At 36.3% G+C, this 23,291-nt stretch overlaps 1 protein-coding gene across 2 annotated transcripts in view; it reads left to right on the plus strand.

Moving 5' to 3' along the window:
• Col25a1 (collagen type XXV alpha 1 chain) overlaps window positions 1–23,291 on the plus strand; it is a 434,308-nt gene that overhangs the window by 270,819 nt on the left and 140,198 nt on the right. The gene's annotated exons all lie outside the window — the stretch shown is intronic.

Consider the following 23,291-nt stretch of genomic DNA (forward strand, 5'->3'; position numbering starts at 1 on the left):
CCTCCTCACTGACCTCGACCAGGGCCACACAACTATCATGGAAGGCAGAATCACTTAGTTAAGGTCGGGTTTGAACTGGTTTGAATTAGGTACTGACTAATCATGTACTAATACTGTTATAAATCCACAGTCTCTAACAATTTAAACTGAAATTCTCTAGCTTCTCTTGATTCAGTATAGACAGATACTGATTTTGTTGTAGATTTTCAGTATAGACTAACTGCTGCTGACATGATTTGTAACTGAGCATGAATGCAGTCAACAGAAAATCTTTTGAGCCCTAAATCATATTGAAGAAAATGAGAAAATTTCAGGGTGGAGAAGAATGTGTACAAAGCTGAAAACAGTAGAAGAGGAAGGTTTCTAGAAATAGTCAGTGCAACAAACCCAAACTCAACAAACCCAGCATCTGTGCTACTGACAGTCTGTAGGGTGCCCTTGGGAAGGTAGTACCATTATTAATGCTTTACCTCCAACATTGTAATACCTGTAAACAATGCAATTATTTATTGAGTGCCATTCTTTCTCTCTTTCCCTGATCTATTGAATTCTACTTTGGCCCTAGATTTTTTTTTTTAAATAAATAAACCATTTCATGATAGCTTTGCAGTTGATGTCATGAATTACCTATTGTGTGATAATCCTTATAGTAGACCACAAGAATGTTATTCATAGTTTTTGTGAGCTCTGTATATAAGGATAATAACACAAATGAACAAAATCTCACCTGCTTCAGTCGGATAGTTATTTTCATACTAAGTTCAGAAGAAAATAATTTGACCTTTAATTAATTTATGTTGATATCAAAGAATACTCTCTTTATGTATAATGTTCACTCATTCCAGGTGAGTTCAAAGTAGTTATTAGAGGAGGAAAAAGTCATAGAAGGAAATTATGGCTTGTTTCCTAAATTTGAACTATTATAATTGGATAAAGACAAAGTAAAATGTGCTTTGCATGCTTTGTTTTAATTAATGCTTACAGTAGCCCTAGGCAGGTTATATATACTAGAAAGTAGTTTTATATGTACATATATAAATATAAATACACTTATATATTTATACATATCTATATAAATATATAAAATATATTTATACATAAATTTATAAGCAATAAATTACCTACCTGGGTGACACCATACAGCTGGAAGCAGATGTCTTTCTGACTCCAAAACCCTCACACTCTAACACTTAACCTCTGAGAGAAAAGAAGGTGAAAAGCAGATGGTAAAAGTTGGAATGTTCTTTTGAAAGAAGATTATAATCTTGAACACATTTTAAGTTTAGAGAGGACCTCTGTCTTAGCCTGAGTCATCTTCAAGCATGTCCAAGCAATTCTTAAGAATTTGGGCATAAGTCATTTGAGATAGGATCCCAGGAGATGAGGGGAAAATGACCCTTGGAAAACAGTATAACAAAAAAAGCTGATACATTAATGAAGAGAGTACTGCTCTAGACAGCTGAGGCTCAATCCAGCTGAGGAACCTCTGAGAGACTATGTGGAACATGCCTGAGAATCATCCCACTGAGGGGCAAGGAAGTTGGTATGTTATCCATTAATATCCCTTTCTTTCTTGAAATTCCTGTCCAGGTGTTAACTCCCTGGTACTTCTGGCTTGCACCAGAAGGTCTGCACACTCTAGCTGCTAGAAAAATATGGGAAGCTGTAGGGACATTGCAGGACAGGTATTCTAGCACTGTCTTGGAGCATGGTTGTGGTTCAGGTGGGCAACTACATCTGCTCCCACGTCCAAGTGCAAGCATCCTATACAAATCCGAATGGAAAATGTACATATGAAATATAAAGACTTAGTTATTGGATGTAAAGATGGGATTAAAAATATATTAGTTAAGGCAGCACTAAAGAAAATAATTATAAACATCAAAGTGCAATCATAATAGATCTTCAGTATCAACCATAGTTGATGAATAGAAGATAGGAAACCAGCACAGGAAGCCAAGATGGACAGAACCAGGAGCATCATGGATCACTGTAGCTAAGACTTGAAAGTGTATCATGATACTTCAGAACACCTTGATACCAGGTCTTATGTTTACTGTGGTTCTTCAGAAACACCAAGTCTACCTAATTTTCAAGTGTATTTGAAACTTCTGGAAATTTACAGTGAAGATAGAACTGGCATTTTCAAATGGCGCCTTTCTCTTGGTTTTCCTTTGTTTTGGCCTTTAGGGGTAAAGCAGATCACATGATAACTTAGTTCAAAACATCTTCCTCACATCACTGCAAAAGGAATGGATTTGGGGAGGATAGGTATGAGGGGGAAATGGGAAACCAACTCATACTCCCACATTGTATTTCCAGAGCACAAAAGGTAGGCAAAGAGTTTTGTTGCTATATACCCCCCCAAAAATGTCTAGCCTGCCTCTTCAGTCTACATGATTATCACTATATTTTTCCAAAAAACTTCCATTTTGTGTCTTAAATTAAATAGTTCTTAGTGAAGATTTTCATTAAGTACATGATGATCATTAGATGAATTTTATATATAGACTCCTGTCCATCTATATGTTTAATTTTCACCACTAACTATTTTATTGTGTGAATTTCCCAATCTCTAATCTGCTCTTGAGAAATTTATTTTGCAAAGAAAGTAGACTTTCAACAGATTTTAACCCCAGGAACAGAAATCTGAACATTTAGAAATAACCCCTATAGTAGATGTGATTATCAATTTGTGCAGCAGTTATTACATTTTATACTATTATATTTTACGTGAACATTTTAGAAAGAGTCTACTTTTTTCCTTGAGTAAATTCATGTAAATTGTATATTATTAAATCTGCTTAACACAAGTCCATAAGGTACATTCAGTGAATAAGCAAGCAACATACATTTAACCCAGAGTTGGAAACTTTTATGAATTTTTAAATGATCGAGAGGTTTATTTTAGGTGATCACATTTCTCTTAAAATATTCTTGTTCTCTTATTTAGCCACTGAAAATGATTAGTCACATAGAATGTATTTATAGTACCAGGAACTTGTAATTTGGGGTGTGGTCTTCCTTTTTTATTTTTTTAAATGACTTAAAACAATCTCGACTTTTTCCTTAAAATGCCAACATGTTTAGTTTCTCTCATTTTCTTCTTTTTTGTGTGGGTGTCTAATTTAGTATAATTTACCTACACTTCCTCCTTGCTGATCCTCTTTCTTCTCAACCTTTGCACATGACATTTCTTGTGGGAAAGGGAAGGCCATGAACATTTTAGCTTCTTCTTTGCCTTCTCTCCCATAAGGGAGGTGGAAAAAGGAGAAGAGAGTTTGCCATGTAAATAAGTTGTCCCTTACTTTCAAGTTTCCAACTCCTCCCTGAGTCACAGCCATATCACTTGTGGCCTCTACAACCTAGCCTGCCTACTCCTTTGACTGTGCACTTCCGCTGAGTAGTATTCTGAAAGATACATTTCCAAATCCCAAATTCCAATTTGGATATTTCTTTAAGATGCTACTACCAATTAATGGTTTGTTTCTATTGTACAATAAGAATATTGGGGGGATTAGGAATAGCCTGTGGATTATTATGTTAATAATATTACAATCCCTATGGGAAGACAAAATCAGATTTCCAAACAATTAACTTCTGAAGAGAATCATAAATGTTTGAATTGGGGCTTTTGTAAACGTTTAACTTGAAAAAAGATTTGGACAGAATTGCAACTACGCACTCGTTATTCTTGTGCAAAAGTTTATGTGAATAATTTTTTGCATAGATTCAAACATTCCACATCATCTTATTCACAGTATTAAAAGGTATAGAACCCTTCCTTAGTAAATGAAAAATTCAGTTCTACTTTTTTATGTATCACACATTCTTTTCTAAGAGCTTCCAGATTAATCAGGTTTTATTTTGAAAACTTGGTTAGGAGGGAATTATTCAGTGAGTCATTCTGATCATCTTCCTAAAGCTGAACACAGCTTGGGTGGATGTAAACTGAGATCCTTAAGATACTGTGAAGAAGACAGATGTAAATGGCAGTGAACCCTGTTAGTTGTACTATGAATCTGATAGGAAAGAAGACCTTAGGGAAGACAGGTGAGTGTTAGCAATTACCTGTGTTGGGGAAAAAGTGGTTCCTGATATGGGAAATGAGATAATGAAAGGATATTAGATATTAGAAAGAAAAAAAGCAATTCTAGCATCTGTGGTTAGGGTTAAAAAAAAAAAAAAAGAGGCAGGGACATGAATGGGGATATTGCTGTGAATCTACTGAATCAAGGGACATTAAATTCTTGGAGGGTAAAGATGATGCATGAGAGTAAATAATGTCACAGTGACTTGAAAAACATGAGTGAAAAGAGGAAAAATAAGTGACAACAGAGGATGAGTAAGGCGGAAGGAAAGGAAATTAGAAAAAAAGATGTGTATTTGTATTTCAAATGAGATAATGAGAAATATTCAGTCTATTGAAATGAAAGTAACCCTGATATTTGTTCATTAACTCACATTAACATAATTCAATCACTCAAGTATTTATTTAACTCTTACTCAGGCACAGGAAGACTGAAATTGTGGTGAATAAAACATATGCAGTTTCTGTTCTTAGAACGACTCTTTTTTATTTTGAAAAAGTTTATCATTTTAATGTAAATATTTAATTGACAATGATTGAATGTATTGATGGTCAGCTTGATGATTTCATATATATTTACCTTGTGTGATAGGTACAACAATGGAATTAACTCATCTACCTCTACCCACGCTAGACAGTGCTACTTCCTCACAAGTGGTTTATCTAATCACTGAAAGTTGGTACCTTTTTGCCCAACTCTCCCCATGTCTGCTGCAAACAGGCCTTCCTCTATGTTTCTATGAATTCAACATTTTTAGATTTGATATACAAATGAGATCATGTAGTATTTGTCTTTCTGACTCTGGTTTATTTCACTTGGTAAAATGTCCTCCAGGTTAATCCATGTTGTCAAAAATGGTGGGATTTCCTCCTTCTCATAGCTAATATTCTATTTTAATTATGTATATACAGCTCTATTCATCCCTCAGTGGACACTTATCCTGATTCTATATGTTGGCTATTATGAATAGATTTCATGTAGATGTGAGATCATGAAGTATTTGTCTTTCTGTGCCTGACTCATTTAAATTAATATAAGGTCTTGTCGTTGCAAGTGGCAGGACTTCATTCTTTTATGTGACTGAATAGTATTTCATTGTGTATATCTACCACATTTTTCTTACTCATCTGAGAAAGGAAAATGGACACTTAGGTTGATTACATATCTTGGGTGCTGTGAAAAGTACTTCATAATCATTAAGGTATCTCTTTAATATAATAATTTCATTTCCTTTGAATATATGCCTAGAAGTGAGATTGCTGAATCAAATGGTGATTCTGTTTTTAATTTTTTGAGGCACTTGCATGCTGTTTTCCATAATGATTGTACTTCTTTACTTTCCTACCAATAGGGCTCCAATTTCTTCATATTCTCACCAACACTTATATCTTGTCTTTTGGGTAATAGCCATCTTAAGAGGTGTGAGGTTATTTCTCTTTATACCTTTGATTTGCATTTCCCTGATAGTGTGCTAAGCATGTTTACATGTCCTGTTGACCGTTTATATGTCTAATTTGGAAAAAGAAATTCACATTTCTTGTGATAGTTCCTTTAATATTATTGGTCAATAAAGTATGGAAGTTCTCAAATCTCCAGACCTACTACTTCCTACCTCATCTGCATGTCTGCCCTGCATCTGCACATCTGGGTAATCCTCAGTCTCAATCTGAACTTTAAATACGAGACACTTAAGGAGGTCTTTCGTCTGCATGCAGGTGACTCAGGATCAGTACCTTGCTCTGAGAATGATCCTGGTGTCATGGCTTAGTTTTAATAGTTGGATTTCTGTCCAGATCCAGGCACCTCTGTTCTGGTACTAAGATATCTGCTGACTCCCCAACCCACATTCCCTTTCTACTTTCCACTCTTCATTCCAGGACCTCCTTTTCCTTTCCTCTTTCCAGCCAGGTTGTAGAGTTAGGGTCAGGGTAGAATCATAATTTTAACACTATGCAGCCATGCGAATGGTGGATTGAATGATTAAATGCCCAGTTCACTGACTACTTGATAGGATTCTGGATTTCCATTTCTTTTGGTCCTGGCTTCCCCATTTCCATTCTGTACACTGGAAGACATGCCTGTTCCTTGACCATTTTTGCTATAGTAAGACAAGCCAAGAAAAGCAAGTATTTGGCATTTTCCTGTCTCTATAGTGGAGGCATTGAGAGTTGGAAATGAGTATACTCTCAACCAACCTTGTCCCACATATGTTGGCCAGATAACATTTTTTCCATGGTTCTGATTATATCACTCTTATGACCCCAAAAGCTTTGAGTCTCAATATGTTTACCATTTAGACTAGAATCTAGTTTCTTGCCTGACTTTCACATCCTCTGACTTGGTCTATTTTCCAGTCTTATCTTCCATTAACTTCTCATTAATGCTCTTTTTAGAGTATATGCTTCACCCAAACCAAATGAAACCATTTAATTTTTATCAATGAAAAAAAAAAAAAAAGAATTTTTTGCCTTTTCTAAGGAGAGTCTTCTCCAAAACTGCTTCCCTTTTAACCCTTAGTCCAAACATGATCACCATGCATACTTAGAAGCTGCCCCTTACCCCAATGTGACTTCTTTTTCTGGATTCCCACAGTACTTCATCTGCTGTTTTTAAAATAATATTATATACTTAAAGAAAAGGGGCATAAACTTCCAAGTCAGACAGATCGTAATTCAAATCCTAGCTCTACCACTGGCAAGCATTGCCATCTTGGGTGAATTACTCCATCACTCTGAGTTTCATTTTCCCCATCTGTAAAGCAGAGATAATACTGTCCTATCTCAACAGATGGTGTGAGGATTAAAATAAGATACTGCATGTAAAATCTCTAACATAGTGCCTAGTACATGGCAAGCACTCACTAAATAAATATGAATACCCTTTCTCCCTTTTCCTCTTTCAGTTGTACCATAGTTATTTATAAACATCTTTTTCCACTTTCTTAACAGCTTTTATGATCTTCGGGGGCAAGAGCTATTCTTCACAACATTCTGACTTAGTTCCTTGCACATAACAGCAGTTTAACAAATACCAGTCAGTTTGCAAATGGTAGATAGAAGAGCATAAGGAAACAGAAGCTGGGGGAGAGAGAAAATGATGGTTTTTTTGTAATTCTAAATGCCCCAGGCAGTAACATCATGTCATAAATAACAGCATGCAAACTAAGCCTTTGAGGTTTCTGAGAGCTGAGATTTGGCTGAACATTTATCACTTTCAATATCTTGATTCCATGTAGTTTGTAGACTTTGGATACCTTTGTTTTCTTTAATTATGGGAATTTATTTATATTGATATCTCACCTGTGGTGAAAATAAATAGCATTAACCCAGAGTCATACTTCTAATACTTTTTAAATTTTATAACAATTTATTTGTGGGGTTCAAGAGTTGACTTTGATTTTTAACAATCAAATCTTATAAAAGGTAGTTCATGGTGATTGTGTGTTATGCCACAGTGCCTAAATATTAATATTTTCCCACTAGTAAATAATTACACTAACAAATAAAAAATTGTAGAAGCTAGTTGTTTTTTAAATGTTCATAGAATTCCATCATATATTTTTCACAAATATACATTGACATTTTCTTCCATTTAACTCCATTTCTATCTTCAATAGAGGATTTGGAGTAGTGGGATCATGGTCTTAGGTGGGATACCCCTTCCATATCAAGACACTTTTTTTTTTAACTTAAAGTTTTTAGAGTTTCTAAGCCCTCTCATAACTCTGTCTTGGAGTTGCATGTGAACATGAAGGAGCTGCAAGTCCCTGAGGAATTTGGAGCACTGAAATGGTGTGTGTTATAATTCTGTATTACCCAGTGAGAAAGAAATGTAAGAGAAAACCACAAGCAAATACCATCAGACAACTGCACATGGAGGCGTGTGGCTTCCATTTGTATTTTTTCAGATGCACTTGAAAAGAAGTGGAAGATGTCACAATGCCTTTTCACCCAAATCCCTTTTGTTTCTTTCTTTTTTTCTCTGATATTGTCATCGTCATTTCCAAATATTTTACTAAAATTTACAAAACCCAAGCTGTGTATGCCTTGTAAGGAATTGTTCCTGGATAAAGTATTATATTTGGGGGGCAGTGTTTAAGTTTCTATTCATATGTTTTAAATTATATACTAAGCTCCTTCTAACCTAACACTTTAGCAATTCCCATATTTCATGTTTGTGTTCCCATCTAGCCTTTTCCAGATTCACATAGTCTGACTTGGGGGCAGAGGGAGGACATACACATTCTCCGAGAAATGTGAAAAGTATGTGTATGTGCATGCGTGTGCACATATGTGGGTAGAAAGTCTTGATTTTATTCAACTGACAATAGAACTGTCATATTAAACTAGTAATGGAGCCCATATTCAATAAATCATGCTAGATTTGCAAAGTATTACCATCCCCCATAATCTATATTTTATATGTATATGGTAAAGGTAATGATAAGACAAATATCAATGCTTTACTAGTTATTTGATATTTTTAAGTACATGGTCAATATATGAAAGACTCCATTGTACTCCAGATGGTTTATAGTATTAAGAATGCACATAGTATAACAGCTTGTCTATTTTACTAGAATCCATATTACTTTTTTACATTATCATTTGTATATTTAAATTGTATAATATGATCTCAAAGTTAAATTCTAATTTAGAATTCAGTCCCACTGAAATTAGCTGAAGAACTATTTGCCAACGTTACGCCATATTTTCTAGCAAATGCATTCCTCTTAATACCATCCGAATTAAGGTGAACAACATGTAGAATTTCATGAATAATTAAGTTAATCCATATTTGCATCTATGGAAATCTGTTATTCCCCAAACCATTCATTTTTGTACCTCATTTTCTTTATGCAGTGTTAATATGTAGAAAATGCACAATAAATTTGTGTGTGTGTGTATTGCTGTGGATTGAACCCAGGGTTTTACACATGCTAGGCAAACACTCTCCCACTGAGCGATACCCCGAGTCCCACAATAAATTTTTGTTAAATAAATGAATATATATGCATTTACTAATTCATATTTAATGATAATTTATGTGCATATGATTAAATGGCTGAACTGACTAAAGATATCAGCTTTTAGCAGTATATATTTTTAATTTTAGGAAATTTTGGTGCATTATAGTTACACATACTAGTGGGGTTCATTTTGACACACTCATAAATGCATATAGCCTCATGTTCTCCATTTCACTCACAAGTTCCACCCCTTTCCTTCTCTCCTCTATCTCTCTGATGCTCTTCCTATATTCCATTGGTCTTCCTTCTATTTAATTGATGCATTATAGTTACATATAAAATTGGAATCTATAGAGATATATTCATGCATTCCCCTCGTATAATTTGGCCAATTTGATTCTGCAGTTCTCCCCATTGCCTTCCCCTCTTCCTTTTCCCTTGTTCCCCTGCTTCTATTATACTGCTCTTCCTTCTATTTTTTGTGAGATTTCCCTTTTTTATTCCTTTTCTCTCTTTAGTTCCACATGTGAGGGGGAAAAAAAAAATTCAACCCTCAACTATCTGAATCTGGTTTATTTTACTTAGCATGATATTCTGTAGTTCTATCCATTTCAGCAAATGCCATGATTTCTTTCTTCTTTATGACTCAGTAAAACTCCATTGTGTATGTATATCACATTTCCTTTATCCATTCATCTATTGATGAGCACCTAGGTTGTTTTCATAACTTGGCTATTGTGAATTGAGCTGCTATACACATTGGTATGCGTATGTCACTAGAGTATGCTTATTAACAATTGTTTTGGATAAATAAGGAGTGGGATAGCTGTATCGTATGTAGTGTCATTCCTATTCTTTTGAGGAATCTCTATGCATTTTCCAAAGTGATTGTACTAATTCGCAGTCCCACCAGCCATGTTTAAGTGTATCATTTATTCCACATCCCTGTCAGCAATTATCATTATTTGTATTCTTAATGTTTGCCATTTTAACTAGGGTAAGATGAAATCTCAGTGTACTCTTGATTTGCATCTCCCTGATTGCTAATGATGTTAAACATTTTGTCATGTATTTGCTGAATATTTGTATTTCTTCTTTTGAGAAATGTTTCTTTAGATTGTTTTGCCCATTTATTGAATGGGTTAGGTTTTTTTGGTGTTACGTTTTTTTCAGTTCTTTATATATTCTGCTTATTAATCCCCTGTTGGGAGAGTAACTAGGAAAGATTTTCTCTCAGTCTCTCTCTTCACAGTCTTGTTTCCCTTGCTGTGCAGAGGCTTTTTAATTTAATGCTATCTCACCTTCTGATTCTTAGTTTTATTTCTTGAGCATTAGGAGTCTTATTAAGGAAGTTAATGACTGCATCAATGTTTTGAAGTATTGCCCCTATGTTTTCTTCTAGAAGTTTTGTGTATCTGATCTAATTCCTAGGTTTTGATTTATTTTTAGTTGACTTTTGTGCAGGATGAGAGGTGGAGATTTAGTTTCATTCTTCTATGTGTGGATATCCAGTTTTCCCAGCACCATTTGTTCAAAAGACTGTCTTTTCTCCAATGTATATTTTTGGCACCTTTCAGGATCAGATTTTTATTTATATGGAGTTATCTCTGTGTCTTCTAGTCTATTCATTTTTGTTTTTATGCCAGTACCATGAAGTTTTTGTTACTATAGCTCTGTAGTATAATTTGAGGTCAGGTATTGTGATACCCCAAGCCTTACTTGTATTACTCAGGATTAGAAGTCTATTTATTTTTATTTATTTATTTACTTTATTCTTTTTAGATACATATGACAGTAACATGTATTTTGACATATTATACATACATGGAGTATAACTTCCCATTCTTGTGGTTGTACATGATGTGGAGTTACACTGGTCATGTACTCATAATAAACATAGGAAAGTTATGTCTGTTCATTCTATTGTTTTTCCTATTCCCATGCCTCCTTCCTTTCAATCCCCTTTTTCTAATCCAATGAACTAGAAGTCTATTTTTAATGCAGTATGTGAAAAACACACATGGAGTTGAGGGTATGTGCTCCAGAGGTAGAACCCTGGGTTTAAATTCTGGTCTACTGCTTACAACTTATATGAGTTTGGGCAAGTTATCTAACTTATCCTTCTGTTTTTCCAGTGTGAAATGAGGACAATTGATTTGACTTGATACCTAACTTAATGAAGCACTTAAAACAGTGTTGTTAAAGCCTATTTATGCATGAATAACCAGCCACATATGTACCTTCTTTCATGAGCACTTACTGTGTAGATAGTACTTTACCTGCTGGATAAACATTCAAGAAAATAATAGTTCAAAATATCTTAGTATTAGATAAATAATTCAATTTGGAAGTTAGGAAATTCATGAAGAGTGATTATCACTGTTGGATACAGTTATAGTGTAGTACCCTCTGTAAAGCAAACAGTTATATACACAATTGTGTGTGTAATTCTCTTTAATGATAGCTAAGAGTTTTAATTCAAAATTTTGTTCTTCAATGAAATAAAATCAGTGCACTTTGAACTATTTCAGACTTTTAAAAGGCCTTTTGGTTGGGCACATTTAAACCTATTAACATAAAGACTAAGAGTCTCCTCCCTCTGTAAGTGAAATTTATGCTTCAGGTATTTTTTTTCCCCTACCCAAATGATCAGAATATTTGTACTAATTATTTAAGATCTTAATTAAGTCAGGCAGAAATCTTTAATAATTCACATTTAGAAAATTTTTCTTTTTATATGAATACATGGAATTGAATACATATCAAAGGTAATACATCCTCCATTGATACACTCAAATATTGTTTATCATTTTGCTTAGGAGACACCTTACTTGAAACCTTTTGCCTGGCAATGTGAGCTATGGAAAATTTTGGAAAAAGTGGAGTTTTGAGTTTCTGAAAGAAATGTTATACTTGCCATAAACTCACCACCACCTCTGCCACTTAACATGTGTGCAAGTTTGCACTATACAAGGGTGCTCAACCAAAGGGCAGATGCATTCTGAAATCACTTCATGCTCTACTTGCCAAGGCGCAAGCCTCGGCCTGGGGCTACGTCCATCCAAAGGAAAGGCCTCCTTATCTAATTAATAAAAAGCCTCGATCTGGGCCAATGGAACCCTGAAAAAAGTATATGCAATTTCTTCAGAAGAGAACTAGCTGGTCTTAATAGTGGACATAGTGATCCAAGATGAGAACAGAATGTCCAGGAGAAGATGTAGGGTGGACAGTAAGTAGAGTCCTGGAGAGAAGCCACAGCTGGGAATAGAGTGGGCAAGTAGTAGCTGAAAATGTGGAAGTGAATGTGGAGGGGAAGGAAAAGCCAGGGGTGAAGGACAAATGAAGTGCAGAAAGGAAGAGGCTTGAGGAAGGAGACCAAGGAAACCCCATCAGATGGAAGCCCCAGAAGAAAGTGTTGCCAAAGAAGCTAAGAGAGGCACTCAGCTTTGTAAAATATTGTCACTGGGTTTAAAGTAGGAGGTCATTGAGTAATTTCAGTAGAATGGTGGTTTTCAAAGCAGCATTGACATGGTTTTAGGAGTGACTTGGTATTGAATATGGGGGGAGATTGAAAAATAGAATATTCTTTTTCAAAGTCTGGAGTCACAGGGAAAAGGAATACAGAAGCCAAAACTGTCTGCCTATGTTTATGAGAAAAAATGTTTTTCTATTGAATTCATTGAATTGTGTTTAGTTCACCCCCACAAGACAATGCAAGGTTGATTGATTGATTTGTAGTGGGAATTGAACCCAGGGGTGCTATGCCATTGAGACACATCCCCAGTCCTTTTTATTTTTATCTTGAGATAGGGTCTTGCTAAGTTACTCAGGCTGGTCTTGAACTTACCATCCTCCTGCCAGAGCCTCCCAAGAGGCTGGGATAACAGGCACGCACCACTGTGCCGTTTTACTTACTAGTCTTATTTCTTCTGATTGAATGTCATGAGTCAACAGATGAGAAGGGGGACCCCCATATTTATTTATAGATAATTCCTAGCTGAATTCTCATGTGTTCACATAAATAGTCATTAGAAGCATGTCGAACTCGCAGGTATCTGTCACTTTTTGATTGCCATCAGACTGTTAAGAGAATACTAATATTGGGGCTGGGGTTGTGACTCAGTGGTAGAGCACTTGTCTAGCACACATGAGGCCCTGGGTTAGATCCTTAGCACCACATAAAAATAAAATAAAAGTACTATGTCCACCTACAAATAAAAAAAAAAAAAAGGTCACATTTAAAAAAAAAAGAGAGAATACTCTTTATCGGACCTGGCGAGTAACACTTCTGTTGCAGGAAACCTGCTAATATATTTATTGAATAATTACCATGGAGAAGGCACAAAACTACCTTAGAATTAAAGAGGAAAAAGGGAATAACATTTATAGAAAACCATGGTCTTTTCATTACTTCCTCCAGTTCCCATTTGAGGTAATTATCTTCACTCCATCTTACAGGTAAAGAAATTGAGGCTTACAGAGGTTAGGTGACCTGCCAGACGATGTGTTAGCACATATAAAGGCCTCCAAGGTCAGTGTTTTGCTTCCCCAGCAAAGAGGATAGACTGTCCTTGTCTTGCCTATGAGGTGGTAGTTCAGGGAGACCAAACCTTCCTCCCAGCAGGGTGAGCCAAGTTTTATGAAAGAGAAGCTCATGCTTCAGGAGTTCAGAAACCAGAAAAGAGAACATCCGAAGTAGGATGAGGCGATGCTCAGGGAAGTGAGATCTCCAAGGTGAACCAACAGAGACTGACTATAACGATAGTGGGGTGGGTCAGAGAGAGGGGACTTTACTGCAAGGACAGAAATTTCCTTCAGAAACTCAAAAACGTCCTGTTTATTTTAACTGTAAGTAGCACCATAGCTCAGCTGCAGGTAAGAGGTTTTATGAAGGATGTGCTCTGTTTCAAGCAATACGATCATCGGTGATGTTTATTTGACAAAAGCATGACATAAGAGAAGACACAGAAAATGGCAGAAGCAAAGGTCATTCTGAGAATAGCTGGTATTCAAGGCTGGCTGGAGAAGAGGAGAAATAAGGCAAAATGAAAGTCAAGAGCAGGTTATAAAGGACTTGGATGCAGGTACAATCTCTCTTGATTTGGCAGGAATCAGAGGACCTTTGTAAATGAATTCAAAAATAGGTAACTGCTTATGGAAATTTTCAAACATACAGTATTATAAACTGACCTAGACAAACAGTATTGTAAACTGACCTAGACCCATCACTTGTCACTCAACTTTAAGAAATACCAGTTCTAATCTTATTTTGTGAATCCTTTCCACTTGTTTTTTTTTTTTTTTTTTTTGGTTCTGGGGATTATACCCAGACCCTCACATGTGCTAAACACACATTCTAACATTGCTTTTTGTTGGTGTATTTTAACATTCTCAACAGTCTTAATAAAATTAACTGTAATTCCTTAATATCATCAATACCCAGTCTGAATTCAAATTCCCCCAATTGCCCCCAAAATGTCTTTGTACAAATGCTTTGTTTGAATCAGCACCAAAGCCCACACTGAGCCCTTAATTGTTAAAATCCTTCAGTCTCTTTTATTCTATAGTAGTTTTCCTTTTTAAAATTTTTCTAGGATATTTGTGTCATGTGTATATGTGTGTGTGTGTGTGTGTGTGTGTGTGTGTGTGTGTGTGTGTATAACCGGCCTCACGTTCTGGATTGATCTAATTATTTCCTTATGGTGTTGTTTAACTTATTCCCCTATCTTCTGTATTTCTTCTAAACTACAAGTTACATTTAGAGGTTTTATTGTGTGGTTCAATTTTTAGGGAACATGTTATAAAAGCACAGTCTACTTCCTAGTTTACATCAAGAAGCACCTAATGTTTGATCAGTTAGTTGGTTTGATCAGCAGTGCTCTCAAATGACTTTTGCACCCATTAAGAATTGTTAGGGCTGGGGTTGTGGCTCAGTGGTAGAGCACTTGCCTAGCTTATGTGAGGCACTGGGTTTGATTCTCAGCACCACATATAAATAAATAAATAAATAAATGTCCATTGACAACTAGAAAAAGTATATATTAAAAAAAAAAAAAAAGAATTGTTGCCTATGGCTGCTTCTGCAATTTGGGTTTCAAAATGGGCCCCTGAAGTATTTTGAGCTGAGTAATATGTTCAGAAATGTGCTTTAGAAAAAAATGTTATTTATTTGTATTTAATTTTCGTCTGAGTCAGGGTCTCACTATGTTGCCTAGGCTGGCCCAAACTCCTGAGCTCAAGTGATCCTCCTACCTCAACCTTTCAAGTAGCTGGCACTATGGGTGTGTACCACCATGCCCATGGAGGAAATCAACCTTCACCAAAGCATGTAGGGTGGAATAGAGTCAGGAAAGGTCAAGAGAGGCTCGTGGACTGTTCCAGTCATCCAGGGACAAGGATGCTGGCAGCCATGGGTCATTGGGGATAGATTCAAGGGATTTTTGTGGAACATGAAACTTACAGGACTAGACCTTAGATGAAATTTGCTGAATCAAATGTGAAACTGAGCTTTTAGGCTTGGAGGAGTAGTTGTGTATTTAACAAAAGTAGGAAAGTCTGTAATCATCATCGTCTTGCAACAGAAATGGAGAAGTTTGGTTTGAGAAGGTTGAATTTGAGCTAATAATGGTCGTTCTTGGCTTAGACATCTGGTGAGCTGTTGGAAATGTAGGACCATAGCTTGGAAGAGAGTTTAGGACGTAAGTCAGGGTGAAACCTGGGGGTATATTTGATAGCTAATGAAGGGAAGTTGAGTGAAAAGAAAAAAGTTGAGGCACAAATTATGGCAATCAGAACATTTATGGGTTTTGTCAGCCCTTTTTCCCCAAAGCTCCAGTTTATTTGGCTTAGCCCGCGATAGCACCTCTCCAGGTCCTGCAGGACTACAGCCGCAGTTTCCCTTCCACGTCTCAGCTTTCTTTTCCTGATGGAAACGCCCCCGGGACCAGTATTTATTTTGACTTGTGTTCTTTTATTTCTCCCAAAACCAGACTATAAAAATAGGAGTTCTCTGCTCCCTCTCCTCTCTTTCCACAAATCTAATTTCCTTTCTTTCTATAACCAATCTGTTATTTTGGGAAGTCGGTAGAAGCAGTAGGAAAGAAGATAGGACGTTTAAAGGAGGAAACGGTGCTCTTGTCTTTGAGAGTTGGTGAATGTGTCGGGAGGCTGTGGGGGAATCCAAGGCAATGGTAATGTTGGTTTGAGGAAAAGGACAAATTGGGCCAAGTGGGGGAGCAGACAAGCAAGTAGGTAGGTACAGCGTTATGTTCACTCTGCAGAGAGGAGGAAAATAATGAAGAATCCAAATGTGGATGGTGTGCTAGTTGTACAGGGTCCTATTAAAAGCATCTGATCATCTTAACCCCCAGCCAAAATTAGGAAGATCCAGTGTACATTGGAAGTTTGAGAAGCATGTCCACGTCCTGAGGTTCAGGCTCTCTTAAACTCATCTGACAGGTGTAAGTTTGGTTTTTTTTTTTTTTTTTTTTTTCATTCCTTCTGAACATCTCCTTAGACTTTAAAGGACATCGTGTCTTTGTGTTTGTGTTATGTACAGCTGCATTTCACAAAACTCCTGTTGCTCAGTAAGATATTACAGATGGAGCAAAACAAAAAAAAAGAAAAATCAAATTGACCTTCAGATCATCTTAAACTTCTTAAGTAGCCTGGACAAGATTATGTTGGGATGGCATATTAGGAAACATGTTGGAATAGATTATAAATTAAACCTAGGACTTAAAGGTGGATGTACCTCTGAGTACATTTGAATCATATCAAGACGTAAGAGTGTGATAGAATAGCTTACACCGTTCGCTGTAAAATCACAGGGGCTACTATGACCACATAGAGAGCAAGATGATACCTTCTTTCCACAAAAGGAATGTTTAGAATTCCAAGTCTTTCACCATGGAGTTCATTTTGTTTGACCTCTTAAAAATAAGTATAAATACAAAAAATTCAAAGTTAAACAAAGGGAAATTTTGCAATCTCTTGAAACATTTAAAGGAAGTAATAATGCTAGGAAGAATAGACCCTTTAGTTTTGATTGGCAGAAGCAGCGATGTGACTGTATTTAATTTGTATTGTGTTAGAAAAGAAAGCCAGAGTGAGCATCCCTGATTCCCACTGTTTTATAAGCCCTTCACTCCATAACATCAGTCTTACTTTTGAGAGATCTTTTTTAATGTTTGGATTTTCTAAATTTTCTTTCAGGGCTAGACCCACTAATTGCTTCCTTGTGGCAGCTGCTTATGATTTAAGACTGACCATGACCACATATAGTCCCTTATTCAGAGTGCAAGTGGACATCACAAAAGACCTTTGAATTATTGTCTCACCCCAGAAAATGCCCAGAAAATAATAGCTATAAAATTAGTTTTCTAGTAAGTAAAGCTGTTTTTGATATTCTAAAATTTGCTTTCTTTCTACCCCCTTCTGCTTGGTCTCTTTTAATCTTCAATGGAAAATGAAAGGTGTAAAGTCTGAAGCTATAAATCTGTTTATAGCTATAATTCCCTTCCCTGGCTTAGCAGAGTTTGACACTATAATAAACACAGCTCTTCTGCAGCAACATTGAATCTGGTTCTTCTATTATTCTTTATATGTTTCTGCTTTGAACAGCAGAGAATTTTATTACATTCTTTCTGTTTCAATGCAGCAAGAATTAATTGAGCACCTACTTTAAGCTAGGGATAACTAGGTGCTTCTAGGACCTGAAGTTCAGTCTTGTTTTATTCATTAAAGTAATGTGGTTAAAACTACAGGGAAGTTTTTGTTTTGTTTTCTTTGGCAATAATTCCTGAACAAAGGAGGTAAACTATATTAAACCCACATAGTCTCCAAATGTTCCCATCCATCCACCCGGGACATATTCCAAAACTCCCTTTGGATTTAAGGAAATCAGTATGTTTACTCTCTTCATCCTTAGATCATCATATTTTTCAAATAAAACACTAAATTTTCAATCATTAAGACTATTTGCAATGTGGTTTTCTGCAGGTTCAGATACCTGCTAAAAATTATGGCCTCAAATTCAGTTTCTTTGTAAGTATGTGGTTTGAGTATGTGTCTTGTTACACAGTTGGCCAAGTCAATAACAGATCTAGGGAGTAGGCAGAAGTCTTACAATCAGCAGAATTAATGCTTCTTAGCTGTGCAAGAGAAAAAAAACTGGATGTTTCCTTCCTCCCTGGGACACTGTGAATAATTATAAAGTGATGTTTGCAAGAGTGCCTGAGCCCTTCAGAAAGAAGCAGCATGCCAGGCACGGTGGTGCACACCTGTAATCCCAGCAGCACAGGCACGGGAGGCAGGAGGATCACAAGTTCAAAGCCAGCCTCAGGAAAAGCGAGGAGCTAAGCAATTCAGTGAGATGCTGTCTCTAAAGAAAATATAAAATAGAGCTAGGGATGTGACTCAGTGGGCAAGTGCCCCCGAGTTAAAAAAAAAAAAAAGACCAACATCAGACATGCAGTGGCCAAGGAATTGCACTGTCTTCTCAGAGAACTGCTGGGGTGGGAGACTATTTTCTTCCATTTTGAAAATAAAGGGAAATATTCTTTTACAATATGGGAATTTTGTGGTTGGTTTGGAATTTAAGCAGTAGAGAAAGGGAAATGCAATAAAGGTGTACTCTGCAGAAGCTCATGGAAAAGAATGGCCTCAGAGTAGTGGCAGCACAGTGGCCATGATGTGTCATCCGTGGGCCTCTTCCTTGGTGGTGATGACAGACAGTTCTCTATCTCTGTGTCTCCCTCTCTGTTTCTGTCTCCCATTTCCTATTAGGCCATCCGAAGCTGCCAACACTCTGGATTTGAAATAAAAACCCTTAAAACAGATTTAAACCCTATGTGATTCACTTAGCCCTTGAACTGCTGTGTTGGTCTAGATTGAACTAGCTTAGGCCAGTGGTCTTCTGCAAGTTCACTGAACTGTAAATTTTCAAATGAGAAGGACTACTCAAACCATGTTGATCTGCCAGTAGCCCCCACCTCCAATCAGTTAAGTGGTCTCGTTGGTTCTGCCTCAGAAATGTCTCCCAAATCTAGAACCTTCCCCATGTCCTCACTGCCACAGTTAATTCAGACCTTTACCATCTCTCTCCTGGACCGAAATGACAACTTCCTAGGAAGCCCTAACACTCTCGGCTGTGAGTTCCACAAAGCCAAGCAGTCTTCATCTCATCTCCTCTTGTTAAATTGAAAACAGAATCTGACCCAGACACCTGAGTGTAGTTGATCAGTCTCAGATTTTTCTCTTTTCTGCTGTTCTCTATCTCCAGTTCCCTCTCTAATTCTGTCTTCACTATCCCAATCTCCTTGTCTTTGTCTGATAACATGGTATCCTTCTCACCCTTAGACATAGCTTCCCTTTTGCCCAAGTGCTTCACCCTCCTCCCAGTCTCCCTTAACTCTGGTACCTTTCAACTCCAGCTCTTCAACCTCTTTGTTTTCCATTTTCCCACAAAACACTGTTTATCCCACAGACTAAGACTTACATGTCTGTCCTCCAGGTTCAGAGCACATTACCTGGCTCATAGCCATAAATGCTTAGAGAATCAAACTTGCTTGTCCTCTAATTCTATAGTAATGAAAAGTTAATCAGAAAAAAATTGTTATATTTCAAGAAGAAAAATAAACTTATCTACACTTTTCTGGACTAGAAATCATAACCCCGCTCCTATCCCACCAGGCGAGGCTGCCAAGAATTCCTAAGATTTGTTCCTTTTCTCTTTTTTCTACCTCTAGCAGAACTAGCAGGATTTAATTTTGTTTCCATGATTGTTATCTTAAAAATGATTCCCTCTTTAGCTTTTGCCAGTTGAAAATAAGTAAAATTTAACAAATAATAAAAAAATAAGTAAAATTTATGGTTTTAATGAATAAAAGGCCATTATTGGGACACCCAAACCATGTGAATCTCTCTCTTTTCCAGCTATATTTCAGTTTCTGTAATGTAGATTAAAATCTAGTATTTTCTGAAATGTTATTCATTGTATTGTTCTCTGCTTTTAGTTTAGTTTTCTTATTTAATTGAAATAGAAAATAGAGAATGGAAAAAGAGCTAAAACCGTAGTTGTTGAGGAAGAAATAGATTTGAGGAGACTAGGATCAATGTAGGCCAAGACCTACATTAAGGGCTTAGAACAAACAGAAAGGTATTGACTACAATTGCTGAATTTGAAGTCATTTGAACAGGAGCTACTTTGAAGTTTGCCTCCAAAATGTATAAATTGTGTGTAAATAAACCAGTTAACACTAACAATAAAAGAAATGTTCCGATTATCAACACTAACAAATATGAACTTTACTAGTATCTTTTAGCATTTATGTAATGAGACCTAATTGCATGAATCTATTTAGAAAAATCATTTCCAATTTCTTATTAAAGGGGGACTTATAAAAGATTATGCTCCAACATTCTAGAGAAGACCAGAAAGTGGAGAATCCCAAATGAATCCTGACATAAATCTGTGACTCACAGCCTACATAGTTATGATGCTAATTTTACCATATTTTCTTTTTATTGACCTCAACATTTTTTTTAGCAATAGTTAACCAACCAGTCATTGATATTGTTACCTGAACAACAAATACATTTGCTAAGTATTAGGTTGATAAATTTAGTGTTGTTGGAAACAACAAAATGCCATTTACCACTATACTATAAATCAAATGGAGTTATTAATTTGTATTGATCTCTACCCTTTAATTAATAGTAATGAGGTTTTTTTAAACTAAAGACAAAACAAAACTGAAATAATAACCTTATAACTAACATTAATAATTAAAGAATTATCTCTCTCTCTTTAAAACTTTTGTAATGTTTGACTTAGCAAACAAGCATGGCTCCCAGTTTGAAATACTGTTTACAAAGTTGGCCCACTCTGGTCTTCAGATTGAACCCATGTTCTCAGTGAAAAAGTCCAACTCAGAAAGAAGAGTGGGATTTCATTCAGAACAGAAGAAAACACCTGCTGTTAATCCTGCACACAAGTGGGGGCTGAGTGTCCCAAGCAACCACCACAGCTGTGAGTGGAGGTTGACCTCGGCTTGGCTTCTGTCTTGAGTTGGCAGGTGTCGGGACGCCATGCTGTCTGCTCAGAAACACCCGCCCTTGAAGCAGCAGTATTTATTGCTCAGTCGTGAGTGCAAGATTTCATGTGTTCATGAATTAAGCATGCTCGCTCAAGGCAATCCAGCTACAGAGTGCTCGTTGATCCATGGGCTTTGGCCTTGGTCAGTGGACTTTGAGCAAAGGAGTTTCCTCTGTTCCCTATTGTAAAAAATTGTTTTTCAGAAAAGCTTTGACTACCTGGAGTAGAATCTCATGGAGCGTCTTTAGAGTTCTTGGCCTCTGAAATCTTACAGCAAAAACAGGCAGAACTCTAAAGAGAGGAACCTTTTTATTGGGATGGGGGGAGGGGGTAAAAACTGGGATGTAGTCTTCAGTAACAGCTGACCTTAAAGTTGCTGGACTTTCTAGGAGTCATTTTTTTTTTTTTTTTTTCTTGAGGCCAGTTAACTGTCTTTGGTGCTAGACCATTTAATTTGAGGACAGGGACTGACAACATCTTTCTTAATCAGCCTCTCCCACCATATCTTCTACCAATGCTTAGAACATTGGTGAACATTCAACAGGCATATGTAAAAGTCAAAATAGAGTTCAATGACATGCAACTTAAGTCAAGACTAGAGTCTCCATCGTATTGCCTAAATATGGTGGTAGGATTCCTCTCATTCTTTTCCTTTGCTCTACTTAGGTTGGGCTGAACCATAAAACAAGACCTCATGTTTAAGAACTAGAGAGCACAGCATAAATGATACCTCTAGAATGAGTATTTCCTACTAGTGTTTTTGTTAAAAGGCAGAGAAAATCTCAGAGTGACTGAAGAATAGATAGTTGTCCAACAAAAAAGAAATTTCTGAAAAGAGACAGGTGCATATATAGTCACCTGATCTATGACAAAGGTAACATAGTACCACAATAGGGAAAAGATGCACTTTCCACACATGGTGTTTGGTTTATTTGATATCCACTTGCGGGGGGGTGGGGGCGGGGAAGCATCTTGACTTTATCTCCTAGCATATAAAATCAGTTCTCAATGAGTTCAAATCCAAATATGGAAGATAAAATAATGAAGCTTTTCGCTTTTACACTATATATAGAAGAATCTCTTCTTGATATTGGAGTAGGCAAATATTTCTTAAGTGAAATACAAAAAAAAAGACAACTGTAAAGAGAAAAAAGTTATATTGAGTTTATTTAAAATTCATTAAACCACACCTTAAGATAATATAAAGGCAGTACACAGAATGGGAAAATATGTTTGCAATAAACATAACTGATGAAAGACTCAGAATATGTAAAGAGTTCTAATCTATATCCCTATCCATCTATATACCTATGTATGATGTGTACTGTATAATGTATAATGAACTATAGCAAATCAGTAGAACAAGAGCAAAAGATGTGGACAGTTTATAACAGAGAATGCAAAATGGCCAATAAATGTATAAAAAAGGGGCTTAACTTACTGAACACAGAGGAAATACAAATGTTAAAAAACCATGAAATTATTAAACCTCCATCAGAACATATAATGTGAAAAAAGATAGAAAATACCAAGTATTGATGATGTGGAACTACTGAACTTTTCATGCACTATGGATGAAGGTATAAATAGGAGGCGCCACTTGGGAAAGCTATTTGACAGAACCTACTAAAATTAAATATGTATGATCTCTTATCTAACAGTTCCAGTCCTAGGTATATACCCAACAGAAATGAATACAACTTTTCACTAAAAGTCTGTGTGAGGTTGTTGGTTGCAGCACTATTTTTAATAGCCAAGACCCTCTAAACTCCTGTAAACAGATGGGCATCAACAGGAGAATGAATGAATGAATTATGATATATTATACAGTGGAATATTAGGAAGTAGTAAAAACCATCTACAAGTATGCACAAAATTATGAATAAATTTCATACACGTTGAGCAAAAGAGACCAGACACTTATTGTGTGATTTCATTCATATAAAGTCATCAGTGGTCAGAATAGTGGTTAACAAGTGGTGGAGGGTAGTGACAAGGACATATGACAACCAGAGCTTCTGACTTGCTGGTAGTGTTCTGTCTCTTTAACTGGGTTCTCCTTGCGTAGGTGTGTTCGGTTTGTGAAAATCTATTCAACATATCACATTCTGATGACAAAACATAGATGCATGTA

This window comes from Sciurus carolinensis, chromosome 10 (genome assembly GCF_902686445.1).
Source record: "Sciurus carolinensis chromosome 10, mSciCar1.2, whole genome shotgun sequence".
In the NCBI taxonomy this organism is placed as follows: domain Eukaryota; kingdom Metazoa; phylum Chordata; class Mammalia; order Rodentia; family Sciuridae; genus Sciurus; species Sciurus carolinensis.